The following is a 13,579-nucleotide window of genomic DNA, read 5'->3' as shown; positions in this document are numbered from 1 at the left end:
GTTTGTTTGAAATTAATATAAAATAAATATTATAAAGAAGAATTATTTGAATTTTTATCTTTCACTTAATTCAGAAACCACGGTACCTATTTTTAAAAAGTCCTTTTACCAGGAAAACGTTATACTCGTATTGCCACTGTGTGACATAGGCTAAATTTTAACAGAAGAAAACGGAACAGCCAAAAAATAAATTCACGCAAGCGAAGCCGTGAGCGAAAAGTTATAGAATGTTGACTCAAATTTATAACACGAATGTGACCTTGTGACACTGCTTAAAATATTTATAAGGAAACAATTACATAAAAACACACTCATAAAATATTTAAGGCATAGCTTACACGTGTCTCAGTAACTGAATCCTGAAGGTTAACTTCGGGTAATACCTAGACTATGCTTAGTACTTACGAGTATGTGTACCCTCCCATTCCATGTCCTAGACACCGACATGCCTTTATTTCCTTCAAAGAGGTTGTTGCTTACAAAACGTCCTCTCACATATCTTGCTGATTCGAGATTTACAAACATTTGAACATTTGTGTGCTATTTCATACTATCCTTTTTTATTTGTCTACTTGGATTTTATTTTCTAGTTTTTGTCTGTCTTTTATTAAAGAGAAGGATTTGGCCTCCATTTTAGATTCATTGTTCAGTCAGTCAGTTCAGTCTATTGCAGTCCACAGCTGGACATAAGCCTCCCCAAGTTCGCGCCCGACATCCCGGTTTTCCGCAATCCTCATCCAGCCTACACCGGTAATCTTACGTAGATCGTCGGTCCAGCGGGCCGGAGGACGTCCTACAGTGCGTTATTTATTGTTCATTCATTTAAATTAACGACTTTCAATACTGTCATGGTACAATAGTACTAATTATTAACTTTGACAAAATATAATACAGAATTTCGCTAATCTATACAAAAAAATGGAAAGGCGGGTTTTTTGTTCGGTTATACTGTGAAAATTACTAAACTAATCGGGATAATACTAATACCATAAGATGCAGCATGTTTTGGAGAACGTTTTAGTATATGATATGTTGGTGATTAATTATCGTGTAAAAAAATATGAACGGACAGTTGTCGCTAGTGTCATAGAGAATGGCATGCAAGTACGTTAAGTTGACAATGGTGGTAGCAGCGCGCTTGTGACTGTCTATTGGTCAGGTGTATATAAACTATAATATCTGCCTGCTATTAAAAAAAATAAATAGTTTAAAAAAACGAGTTATAGCCAGAAATCCACAAAAGCGTCAGATTCAGATGAAACAGCACGAGGAACTTGCTCAACGCATTTCTTTCGAAGCCTGACTGATACTGGTGTCAATAGGCAGCTATTAATTCTGTACGGACACAATATAATCAGCTTAATATATTATCAGATTATACTTGAATTATTCACGGTCTGAAAACTTATTCATATTATGGAAAATATTAGACATCCGATTTGGTGCAGTGGCGCGATAATTTCTCTTATTGTATTTTCCCTTAGGGTGGCAAACGGTGCGGTTCGCCTGATTTACAAGTGGATACCGTTGTGCATGGAAGCCTGCAACACCAGGAGCGTTGCAAGCTTCACTTTATGTACAGTTTATTTAGAATATTTTACATGTATTTTGTAAAATGACTAATGACTAAAATGACTAAAACTTGAATGAAGAAATTTTCGATTTTGCTTTGAATTAAATTCTGCTCATAGCGTTGCTCCAGTGAAAATTAAAGCACTAAAAATCTAACTAGAATCAAACACATGCAAACGAAACTGTGAAGTATATACGTTAAGTATCAAATAAATATAGAATACTAGTCTTTTTTGTAGTTGTTTATGACGCTTTCAACGCGCGACCTTAAAAGCAGAGATTCTCGCTAGCTACTTGAACTGCGCTGTAGACTGGGTGACTGGCGAGCTTTCTTTGTTAACAACTAAAAATAATATGAATAGACAGACGTACGCTCAATTGCTCATTTACTATCTTCATTATAAAGCTTATATATAGTAGCTTATAGTTATATTATTACGTGAAGCAAAACCTTTATATCCCTTTTTACGAAAATTGCGTGGACGGAGGAGTACGAAACTTCGCACACTTATAGTTTATATAGATAAGGAGTGTAGAATGCTAATATTTTTTTAATTATGCATATAAAATAAATTTAATCAATAAAAAACACAACACACACTACCATGTATTTGAAACACACACGCATATATACCTACTCTTGTGTTTATAATTATAAAAGCATAGTCTTTGATAACAGAACCTTGATGATGTTTAAACTTATAATTTAAATTAACTAAGCTCGAATTACGACTACTTGGCGTCGACTATTATTTATAATGGCAAAAATTATTTCATTATATATAAATCGCTATTTAACTCGTCCACGCCGTAACTTGAAATTCATTTTACCAGAATCGTTCATCTATTTTCTTAAGTTTTCTTACGACACTGTAGAAGAATCCTTATGGACTGAAATTTGAGAAAATTTGCGTATCTTCTTCTTTACGTGAACATATTGAGTGTATGCAGATGTTACTGTGTTTTTTTTTTGTAAATGTACGTTGCTTTATACTTTGATCACGTTCTTTGCTAAAGGTTGTCTGAAGAGATCAATGTTTTAGCGACAAAATTGCATTTTTAACAGACTTCTCAAAAGGAGAACGTTCTGAACTCTACTATATTTTGTTGAGGTTCGTTACCTCATAACTTTTTGCTGGGTGGACCGATTTCGATGATTCTTTTTTAATCGAAATGTGGTGCTTATCATGAGGTCCCATTTAAATTTAATCGATTTCTAACAAATACGTTTTTGAGTTATCTTTAATAACGCGCATTTACTTGACAAAACTTTCGCCAACCTGCTGGTACTTGTCATGTGGTCCCTTTTAAATTTGATCAAAATCTGATCAGTAAATGGTGCCCAAAGGTTGTCTCTCGCTCTTTTAGCGATAAGACCGCATTTGTACATCTTCCTCTAATTATACTACTTTTGTTTGTATCTTTTAATGGTGTGCAATAAAGAATATTATTATTATAATGAAATATTTAGTTATCTCTAATAATGCGTCTTATACAAACGCGCGCGCGCACACACACACACACACACATATATATATATATATATATACATATACATATACATATATATATATATATATATATATATATATATATATATATATATATACATAAAAAGGATATAAAAAACGAAAGCTGCCATGTTAACCTATGTGATTTTTATTTTCGGTTTAAGCGAACCGTGTCAAAGATTTTCATTGTAATATGAAACTTTGAATAGTTACGGGTCTCTGTAAAGAACTCACTATAGACGGCGCCACGGTTCGCTTAAACCGAAAATAAAAATCATCATATCAAAAATTTCGCTCGAGCGGGTACATCGTTCCATAGCTTAATTGGCTAGAGCGCCGACACGGTCAGTCGGAGACGCGGGTTCGAATCCCGCTGGAGCGGTCAATTTTTGATATGATATTCAAAAATGTTTAGTACCCGTTTCTTCTTTATATTTCATATCTACAGAAAAATCTCATAAGTGGCGCTGCTTTAAAATTGTCTTGTCTACTTATATTCATTAGATCATGTTACTGCTTAGTTACTTATATTGCGTGATTTTTATAGTGTGAAGCTAGCTTATATAGCATGGTTATTAACATAATAACAACAACATTCAAATATGCATCGTTAGATTACACGTTGTTACAGAATGCGTTGAGGAAATAAAGGTTCACTGCTCGTTCCCGGTAGGTGATGATAGCATGATAATATGTAGCCTATATGTTGACCCGACTTTTTAATAATATTCGTGCCAAAGAAGTAAATCCATGCGGTACTTTTTGAGTTTATCTCGGACATACATACAAACAGAGAAACAGACAAAAATTCTAAAAACTATATTTTTGGCTTCGGTATCGATTGCAGATCACACCCCAAGTATTCTTTTAAAAAAATATTCAATGTACAGTTTTGACTTTCCTACCATTTTATTATATGTATAGATAAGAAAGATCAAGTTTCATTAGAGTAAAAAATATCCATAAGTCATCACAAACTATCGCATTCCTAGTATTAGCAGGATATTTTATAATCAATATATATAATAAAAATGTAAATTTAATATGTTTGTGCACGCTAATCTCAGAAAGAGCTAATCTGATTTAGATGCCGTTCAGTAATATATTGTAGTAAGTCACACTTAAAATTTAGTGCTTATTTCATGTCAATCAGTTCATAAATAAAAAAATTATTCCAATTTAAAGAATCACGTTGAACATAACATAACGGTGCTTATAACCCAAAATAAACCATAAGATGTTCCAAAAAATGCTATCCAAAATCACTATTTCACGGATGAAGACGTAGGTACAGCTACTAAAACAATATAAAAACAGGAACGCCTGTTCCTGTCCTATTATTGAAGTAACAAGCTAACAAAAGTTTTCATATATGTATTATGGGACATTTTCCATGTCATAAAACTTCTTTGTCTGGTAGTGAAACATGTCCTTTGAAATTAGGTTGTTATTAATTCATACTTCAGATAATAGTAAGTTTGCCAAGTCGGTGGAGCCAGATTCTTTTATAAGAATTTCGACAAAATTTTGCCAAAATATCAAAAGCGATATGAAAATTACGGTATTAAAAATTGCTTTGTGTTGTTGTTTTGATTGCTCTTGAAATTTTACCGGCGTTTTATATGAATAGCTATTATTTTAGTTTTGTATGTTATGCGACCAGGGTTCAAATTGTAACTGGTTTTAGTTTTGATAAATGCTTCAGGAGGTATTTTTAAGGACGTTAAGTAGCGCAAGAATAAACATTAAAAACAAGTTCTGATTTTCTTAAATCTTTGTATATAAAAGTAAGAATAAAACCCAAATATGCATCACCAAAATGTATGTATGAGCATAATTTTCCAACGAAGGCCCCAAATTTTTCAAATTCAAAAAGCCCCAAATTTTTAAAAACTAGATCGATAAACAAACGCCTACGGCTCACCTGATGGTAAGCGATTACCGTAGCTTATAGACACTTGCAACATCAGAAGCATCGCAAGCGCGTTGCCGACCCTACTCCAGGAATTCTGGCTAAATTATTCACCAACAGGAGCACAACACTGCTTAAAAGCGGTATTATTTAGCTGTGATCTTCTGTAAAAGGTCGAGGTAGTTCTCCAGTCGGGCTGATCCAGATTTTGAGCTGGAAATTTCCAGCTGTGCCTCCCTCCTCCTACCTCAGTTAACATTGTGGAATTCATTTAATTACCATTTTTTATAATCAGGACAAGGTTTTTTAAAAGAAAATAACAAAAAGAATTGACATATTTACAAAGAAAAAAAATTATGCGCCTACTATGGTAATGGTAAAATGGTGATTTATTTTTATAGATATGGATAAAAACCAGAAGTGGCGTAGTTAATAAACGTAATTTTATCTTATATGTCATATCAAAGCTAAAATCAATATTCGACCGTTCAAAAACTTCCATTACAGTATTTTAATTCATAAATTTAAATGAAATTCGAATTTAAGCCAAAAACTGGACCGAATATCTGTTTCTCTTGCCAATTCCGAATAGGATGAATTAAAAATCGTTCTCTGTGTATAATATAAATCATGTCAAGGCCGTGAAATGTAGATGGTAGTGATGATAAACAAATAAATTAAAAAATATATAATAAATCGTTTAAAATTATGAACCCCTTTGGTCATATATTTGGTAAAATTTTGGTACCATCAATTTTAACTGTAATTCTAGAAATAGTGCAGCACTATTTTAATGTTGATTTATTTATTTTACATTATAGCAGGAGAGGGGGGGGGGGGAATTATTGGATGTATAATATATGATGTTATTATAGCATAGCATACATATTTGAACATTTTTGAACATCATATCAAAAATTGACCGCTCCAGCGGGGTTCGAACCCGCGTCTCCGACTGACCGTGTCGGTGTTTAGAATTCCCAATGTGTGGGTAACAGAAAAATAAAATCGTAGATACATATTTGACTTTAACTTTAAATCAGATATTGCTTGTATGGAAACAGTATACAGAGATGTATCAATTATATAAATATCAATTATGTATCAGAAACTTTAATTTTTTGAAACTAATTTAAAGTATTTCAAATGGATAGAAAACAAAAAAAAAAAAAAAAAAACATATAAAACCACAGTACGGTAGAATTATAGAAGACACATTATTTTTTTGTGTTAGTTAGATAAGTTTTTAATTTAATACCGAGAGTGACGCATGGCTTTTTGACACTGACAACTCATGTTCAAGAGCGTGATTAACGGCTTTTCATGGATAATATATCACCTAAAAATCCCTTACCCTTACTTTAATTATAAAAAGTATCTTAGCTAACAAAATTTAAAATTTTATGTAAAGTGGCACATCTTGTCTTTAATCATTAAGCATATAATCTTTATATGAAAAGAATAAATAGCCTTAATGTGTAATACGCGTATAACTTTTGAACGACCACATCAAATGGAATAATTCTCTAAATTTGTGTTCGTTATTTTCAGGACAATGTTTGAAAAAAAAATACGACGAATTAATGAAAAAAAAAATGTCGACTTGAAGTTCGCTTCGGCCAGTGTTGAATACATTTCCAAATTAATTTACAAAAAAAATATAGTAGAGAGGGGATTGACGCTGTGATTACAAAATCGGGCAATATATTAATACTCTTACTGGTCACGAGTTCGACCCTGCAATATGGCAAATGCTTATATAGGCCAGACAACTGTACAAACTATATGACATAAGATATACATAAAAAAGTGTGCGTGGCAGCTGCGACACGCGACTAGCATCCTTAAGAGCGCCCACTATGATGTTTATCAGAATAAAGCTCTTGTTTAAAAATATTAATTAAAATAAGAAAAAATCAGTAGCGCAAGACAAATAGAAATATGTGAATAATCGTGTTCGCTCGCATACGAAATAAAACTGACGTTAATTACTATTATTGACAAGTTATACAACGCAGGTAGTCGAAAAAATAATCAAATTTAAATGGGGGATATATATATAAAACAATTATTATAAACTGTAAAAGTTATGAGATAAAAAAATACGGTCGACTTGAGAATCTCCTTCTTTCTTGAAGTCGGCTAAAAACATAAATAAATGCAATATATAATTGTGGGAAGGTGCACGAAATGGTTTTGAAACGTAACGACCTGACAAATAAAGTCACAGGAAAGGATTTATGATGTTACACTTTTAAATGTTCTAAGTGCTGTTAGAGTGAGACGTTTTAATGAGGAAAATCAGATTTGAGGACTTGCTTTTCATAAACTTTATTTACCTAGACAGTTCTTTTTATATTTCTTTCGTGTGTTTCATATTCAGAAGAGTATAAAAATATTTAATTACAATTGTGTTTACTGGCAAACGAAAAAAACCGACTTCGACTTCATCGACAAGTAATACAACGTAGACGAACAAAATTAACAAACGATTGTATTGTAACTATGCACCTACGTATTCTCTATCAAGCATTATGTTACCTAGCTTAGAAACAACCTTGTGACACACACGTCATCGTAAAGTATAATTATTTATTTAAACGCTGTAATATTCATTACTTAATAAACTTGAATAATTAACTTTGTTACGCATCAGTTATACATAACAATTACTTGTGGTGTGCAAAAGGGTGAAACAAATCTATTAATAAATAAATAAAATAAATAAATAAATTAAGATAAATCGTAAACGATCTTACCTTAAACGGCTTCAATCGGAAACATGTTAGTGCGTGACATTGAGCGGGCTACAAGTTACAAGTGTCACGCTATTGTTTACATAGAGTAGAGTGAACGGAGTTCTCTACTTTTAATATTTTTTATACAACTAGTTAGGCTTATAGATGCTCGCAACACCAGAAACATCGCAAGCGCGTTTCCGACCCTACCCCTGACCTTCTCCAGGAGCTTTGGCTACCTTAGTCACCACAGGAAGACAACACTGTTTGAAAGCAGTATTATTTAGCTGTGATCTTCTGTAAAGTTTAGGTACATTCCCAGACGGGCTGCTCTAGCAATATAGCTGTTAATAAATATAATAAAAAATATCTGAAGACCCATTTTTTGAATGTTATATATTAGGGTTTCTCCTAAATATTCATTATTCTGTGTTGCTAAGATGAGTCACGCAAATAATAGCAAATCATTGTTACACTAATGAACCATGCCTTTAATTAAAATTCTTTAAATGAATTTAACTCCTTTAAAAATCATTTTTGTTTAGATAGGACATAGTGGGAAATATGTTGCTTAATATTTTGCGTCGACCGACTGGCAAGTTAGGACTAGCCCAGTGAACGTAGAGAAAAAAAATGCAAGTTATCCTACTTCGTATTATAAAATTGAATGGTTTTAAAACTAATCAAACGATTGAAAAAGTATTGCCTTTCAGTATTTATAAAAAAAATCTATCGACCAGTTCTAGAAGAAAACTTTTATACATAAGATGTAAATATAGTCGGCGCGTTCTACTACAAGTAATTTAGCAATGTTAGTCACGCACTAAGTACGTACGAATAACGCGTTTCAATGTACACATAACTGAACGCATGCTCGCTACATGCCAAAAGGCGTAATCCGTTCATAACTTTGGAAATATTCGTAGAATCGGCTCGTAGCGTCGTAGTCCCGTAGCAACGTAGCACGATCACGCGCATATATCATGATTACGAAGCATAATTTCGACATTGAGGCGTCTAGATAAAAAGCTTTTTGTTCAATGCTTTTTTTAGATATAATTGGTAAATATATCTGCTTTTTATAGTTATATCGATTTGAAAAATTATAAAAAAAATTGCACATTAAAAATATTACAATACATTTATATGAATAATATTTTATTTGGACACGAAATACTGTCATTCTGGATCTAGAATTATAAAATAAATAATATATAAAAAAAAATTATGCCTGTGCTATGAAAAAAAAAATATGACAAGTAAAAATACAAAAACAGTAACGCTGAGACCTGCCTCGAGAGTGACGTTTTATCGTGCAATGTCTATTGCGAGAAAGAGATAAATATAGCTTATAGACACCTGCAACACCAGAAGCATCTCAAGCGCGTTGCCGACCCAATCCCCAATCCCCCCAGGAGCTCTGGTCACCTTACTCACCAACAGGAACACGATACTGCTTGAAAACAGTATTATTTTGCTGTGATCTTCTGTAAAGTCGAGGTACTACCCCAGTCGGGCTGCTTCATATTTTGAGGAGCATATGTCCTGCTGTGTTCTATCTCAATTAATATTAAATATAACGGTAGTTAAAGTGTAAACTTAAGTCGCGTGTCGGAGCTGACACACACACACACACACACACACACACACAAACACACCATTTCATTTCTTCTCAACGAGGAGACATTAACAACTTTATTTATACAATTTTTTGTCATATTTTTTCAAGAAGTAATTAGTATAAACTGTTAATAGATTAACTATAAAGGTTTGTACGCGACGGTCAGTTTAAACATTTAATAATGTTTAATAATCAGGGTCGGCCTTCAGTCATGCAACGTGGTATTGACGTAAAATACCGATAAAAAGAACAATTCGGAGCCAACGCGCACTGCAATTTGCGGTTTACCAAAAACGCATACGCACTTACTACAATTTCAATACGCCACCTAACGCAGACATTTTGTACCTCTATTCATTACATAAAATGATTAATATTTTAATGAAAGATTCTGGCTCCTAGCATGGCTGTGAAGCTTAGTATGATTTATATAAGTATCATATTTTGACGAAGTGTTGGTACAGCAGTTACAGTATTGGCTGTTGCACTAACGACCGCGGGTTCGATCTCTGCACATGACAATTATTTGTATTGGCAATATAGATGTTTGTCGTGGTTTGGGTGTTTGTGGTTATTGTGTGTATTTCCGAACTCCCAACACACGACAAAATCCTGCTGCGGGCCGTTGAGCGTATATTATTAAAAAAAAAGTATTAAGCGTACGTAACGGTGCGTAAAATAACCGCAGTATTTATTCCGCTGTGCGCGCTAAGCCTGGGACGGTTACTATTAAATATTCATAGTAATGTTCGTTTGAATTCAATTTGCGTTTTTAATTGCTTACAGCGGAAGTTAAAGTATGTATACGTTTTACGACGAAGTGAAAAAAATCATAATCCAACTTCTACTTTATTCAAGTAGGCTTTAAAACAACCTAACTCACCACAGGAAGACAACGTTACTCGACAGCAGTATCGCTTGGATTTGGTCTTCTGTTAAGTCCAGGTACTTCCCTAGTCGGTTGGATTTATATAAGATAGTTCCTGTTGTACTTTGATCTTTTTTATAAATAATGTGGATACAACGGAAAACTATGTTTGTCTACAAATGATGTACATGTCTTCTGCGTTTATGTACTGGGGTTTCTGCTATACATTCATCCCTGTGTTACTAAAATAGTTACGCAGTTGTCATAGTGACTGAACGCATTAACGATTTATGCTATGTACTATTGATAGAATCATTGCGATAAGACTCTTTGAATAAATGTTAATAATAACAATAATAGCTTATAGCTTTATTTAATTCCTTTCAGAATAGTAAATCTACTATAGTTAAATGCAATTTAATCTCCTAATGTGGACCCCCTTGGGTACAAGCCTCCTCAAAAGAATAACCCCTTATATACTGTAATATATTTATGTTCTGAAATACAGTTTCATTTTTAGCATTAACATTTCGCTTAGTGTCTAATGTAATCTATTGTAAAAAATCCTAAATAATGTTGATTTCTTTTTTTAATATTTAGTTTTTTTTTTCTTTCTTTTTTCGCAAATTTTCATCGATTTTTTTTTCTATTATTATTTTTCTTTTTTAATTTCATGTATAAATCTTAAAAATATATATTGAGGACATAGCAGGAAATATCTTGCTTTAAATTTAAAGTAGCCTTACTGGGAAAATACCAAAACATTGCAGAAGATCAACACAACACTGAACTACACACTCTCAAGTAATTTTGTGTTCGTGTGGTTCCTAGAGACGATTGCAGTATATACATTTGTTTACACATTTACTATGTGTCGTTCACAATACAGGAAGTCCGTCGAAACGGCTAGTACAAGAAAAAAAAAATCAATTACATTAATAACTAAATAGATTCTGCAACTTGTGTTTCAACAAAAAGTACCTATTCTGTTTATTTTGTATTAATTAGATATTATCTTACACGAATAACAATATATTTTAACACAGTAAACTCAATTGAGTCCGCTGAGGCTGTAAATTATTTGACCGAATTTTCATTTGCATAACAACCGCGGGATTCCGCAGACATTCAAATGTTTGTGTATGTATTGTTTGTATGTTTGTATTACTGAGTGTTAATTTGTGACATTTACAAAGATAACTCTTTTGTTACCTATAAGCTCGGAAACAATTTATTTTTTTGATGATTTAAAAAAAATAACAAACACTGTGTTGGCTTCTTATATAATAAAATTAAATAAAATAAAATTTATCATCCATATTAGCTAAGACTATTGAAAGTCATTCCTGTTCTAGAATATTGCGGTTTACGCTTTTTATCATAGCACAATTTTATATTTTATGGTTTTATTATTTATTTCATAATTCTGTTCTCTCTTTGTTCATCTGCATTTGTTTCTAGATGTTTCGATTTTATATTTATAATGTTTCGAATTAAACTATTTTCCTTTACTAATGTTACATTAAATTATATTGTTACATTAAGTTGTAGCAAACGCGAGAATAACTTCACAAATCATTCATTATCAAGCGCCATTTTTAAATTTTAAAGAAAATGTGATTACTTCTTTTCCCATATTTAAAACATTGAATCCTTTATTGTCGTATAGAGTCGAAACTCGCGCGGTAAAAAAAGCAGATAAAACCACGTGATTCATCTAGCGAACCTGACCATAATATCACTTGCGTAACAACCGTGTCACTCCGCAGATTCTCATCAAATATGCAAGCAAGTGAGTGCACTCGACGACATGAGGGACTTCCAATTGAAAAGGTTCACGAGCCATACATTATGCACAAAGGTCGGCTAATGACTTGAAACTGACTAAGGTAGTTAGGATGACTTGGGATATAGACTTGACTGGATCGAAATATGTGTAAATACTCCACTGCTGGGCTTAATAATTGTGTTTGCTCACAAACGAAAAAAAAATAATAATTTTTTTGATATAATACTTTTGATTTTTATCGATAAGTACTAAAACGTAAGTCAGAAAAAATAAAAAAGTTTTCACTTCAAAAATAGTCAATCAAATAGTACCTACCACTCGTCAGATTTCAATGAAATTTAAGCAGGACCACCAGTACCAGCTTTCGAATTTAATTAAAAAATTAAAATCGTACGTACACCCACTAAAAAGTTATGATTTAGCACACATGAAAAATACAGTCGAATCGAGAACCTCCTCTTTTATGTCGGTTAATAAAGTCCTACTCTATACTAAACGGTTAAAACTTGTCTTGCTGTTTAGTTACTCATAAAATGTTCTGTCCCACAGGAAATACCATCTATAGGAAATACCATCTCTACATAGAAATATTAGCTATAACAGCAAGTTGGTGTTTCTGTACCAAGAGTGCCCGTTATCAGGTTATGACAAGAAAAAGAGATCAACCGTGAGAAATTTAGACCAGAAATAAATATTTATATAACTGCAAATGCTTCCAGAAATAATTAATTTCATGACCGTCAGAACAAGAAAATGAACACTAGAAGAGATCTGCTTAGGACGTTTTTAACTGACTGTTCTAAAAGTATATGCACACTATATAGTTATCACCAGTAATTAAAGTTACACTCAGACTTTACTGTTATTGTATGATGTACTAGAAATATGGTGTATATTTTGTTGGTATTTTATAAATAAATAAATAAATACAGAAATATTTTTTCAGCGTTTAGTTCGCTTAATTAAGCTTAGTTAGCAATGGTATTTCAAAAGGCTTAACAAACAACAAGATAATTGTCACGCAATGTTAGAGATTGATAGATCACGTCAACATTACTGAAATATTTTTTTTATTTAAATATAGAAAAATATCTTTTATAGATTATTAAAAAAGTTAAGAAATAAACACAGTCCATAAATTCGCAAAAGCTTATAAGAACAAAAGACTATAGTCCATTACAAAAAATAATAACACCGACACGGTCAGTCGGAGACGCGGGTTCGAATCCCGCTGGAGCGGTCAATTTTTGATATGATATTCAAAAATGTTTAGAATTCCTAATGTGTGGGTAACACAAAAAAAAAATCGTACATATTAAAAAATAATTATATAACCGAATTATACTTTTAATTTCAATATAATATCTTAATTTGACTCTTACAAATAATGTTTTCGTAATACTAAATCAAGTAGAAGAAGCATAACTTATCGAGATATCCCTTATCTCGTAATCTCGCTAAATTCACTTTATAATGGTGGGAGATACAATCTCGAATAGGTGTATTGCCGAGAATGACATTATACGCCATAAAGTAAAAATATTATACGGCTAATTAGTAAAAGTTAT

At 32.4% G+C, this 13,579-nt stretch overlaps 1 protein-coding gene across 1 annotated transcript in view; it reads right to left on the bottom strand.

Moving 5' to 3' along the window:
* The window catches only part of LOC123659154 (integral membrane protein DGCR2/IDD-like), a 42,228-nt gene that overhangs the window by 27,719 nt on the left and 930 nt on the right, over positions 1–13,579 (bottom strand). The window lies entirely within an intron of this gene.

The sequence above is a fragment of the Melitaea cinxia genome, chromosome 13 (assembly GCF_905220565.1).
Source record: "Melitaea cinxia chromosome 13, ilMelCinx1.1, whole genome shotgun sequence".
In the NCBI taxonomy this organism is placed as follows: domain Eukaryota; kingdom Metazoa; phylum Arthropoda; class Insecta; order Lepidoptera; family Nymphalidae; genus Melitaea; species Melitaea cinxia.
This window is presented reverse-complemented; position numbering and strand designations above follow the sequence as displayed.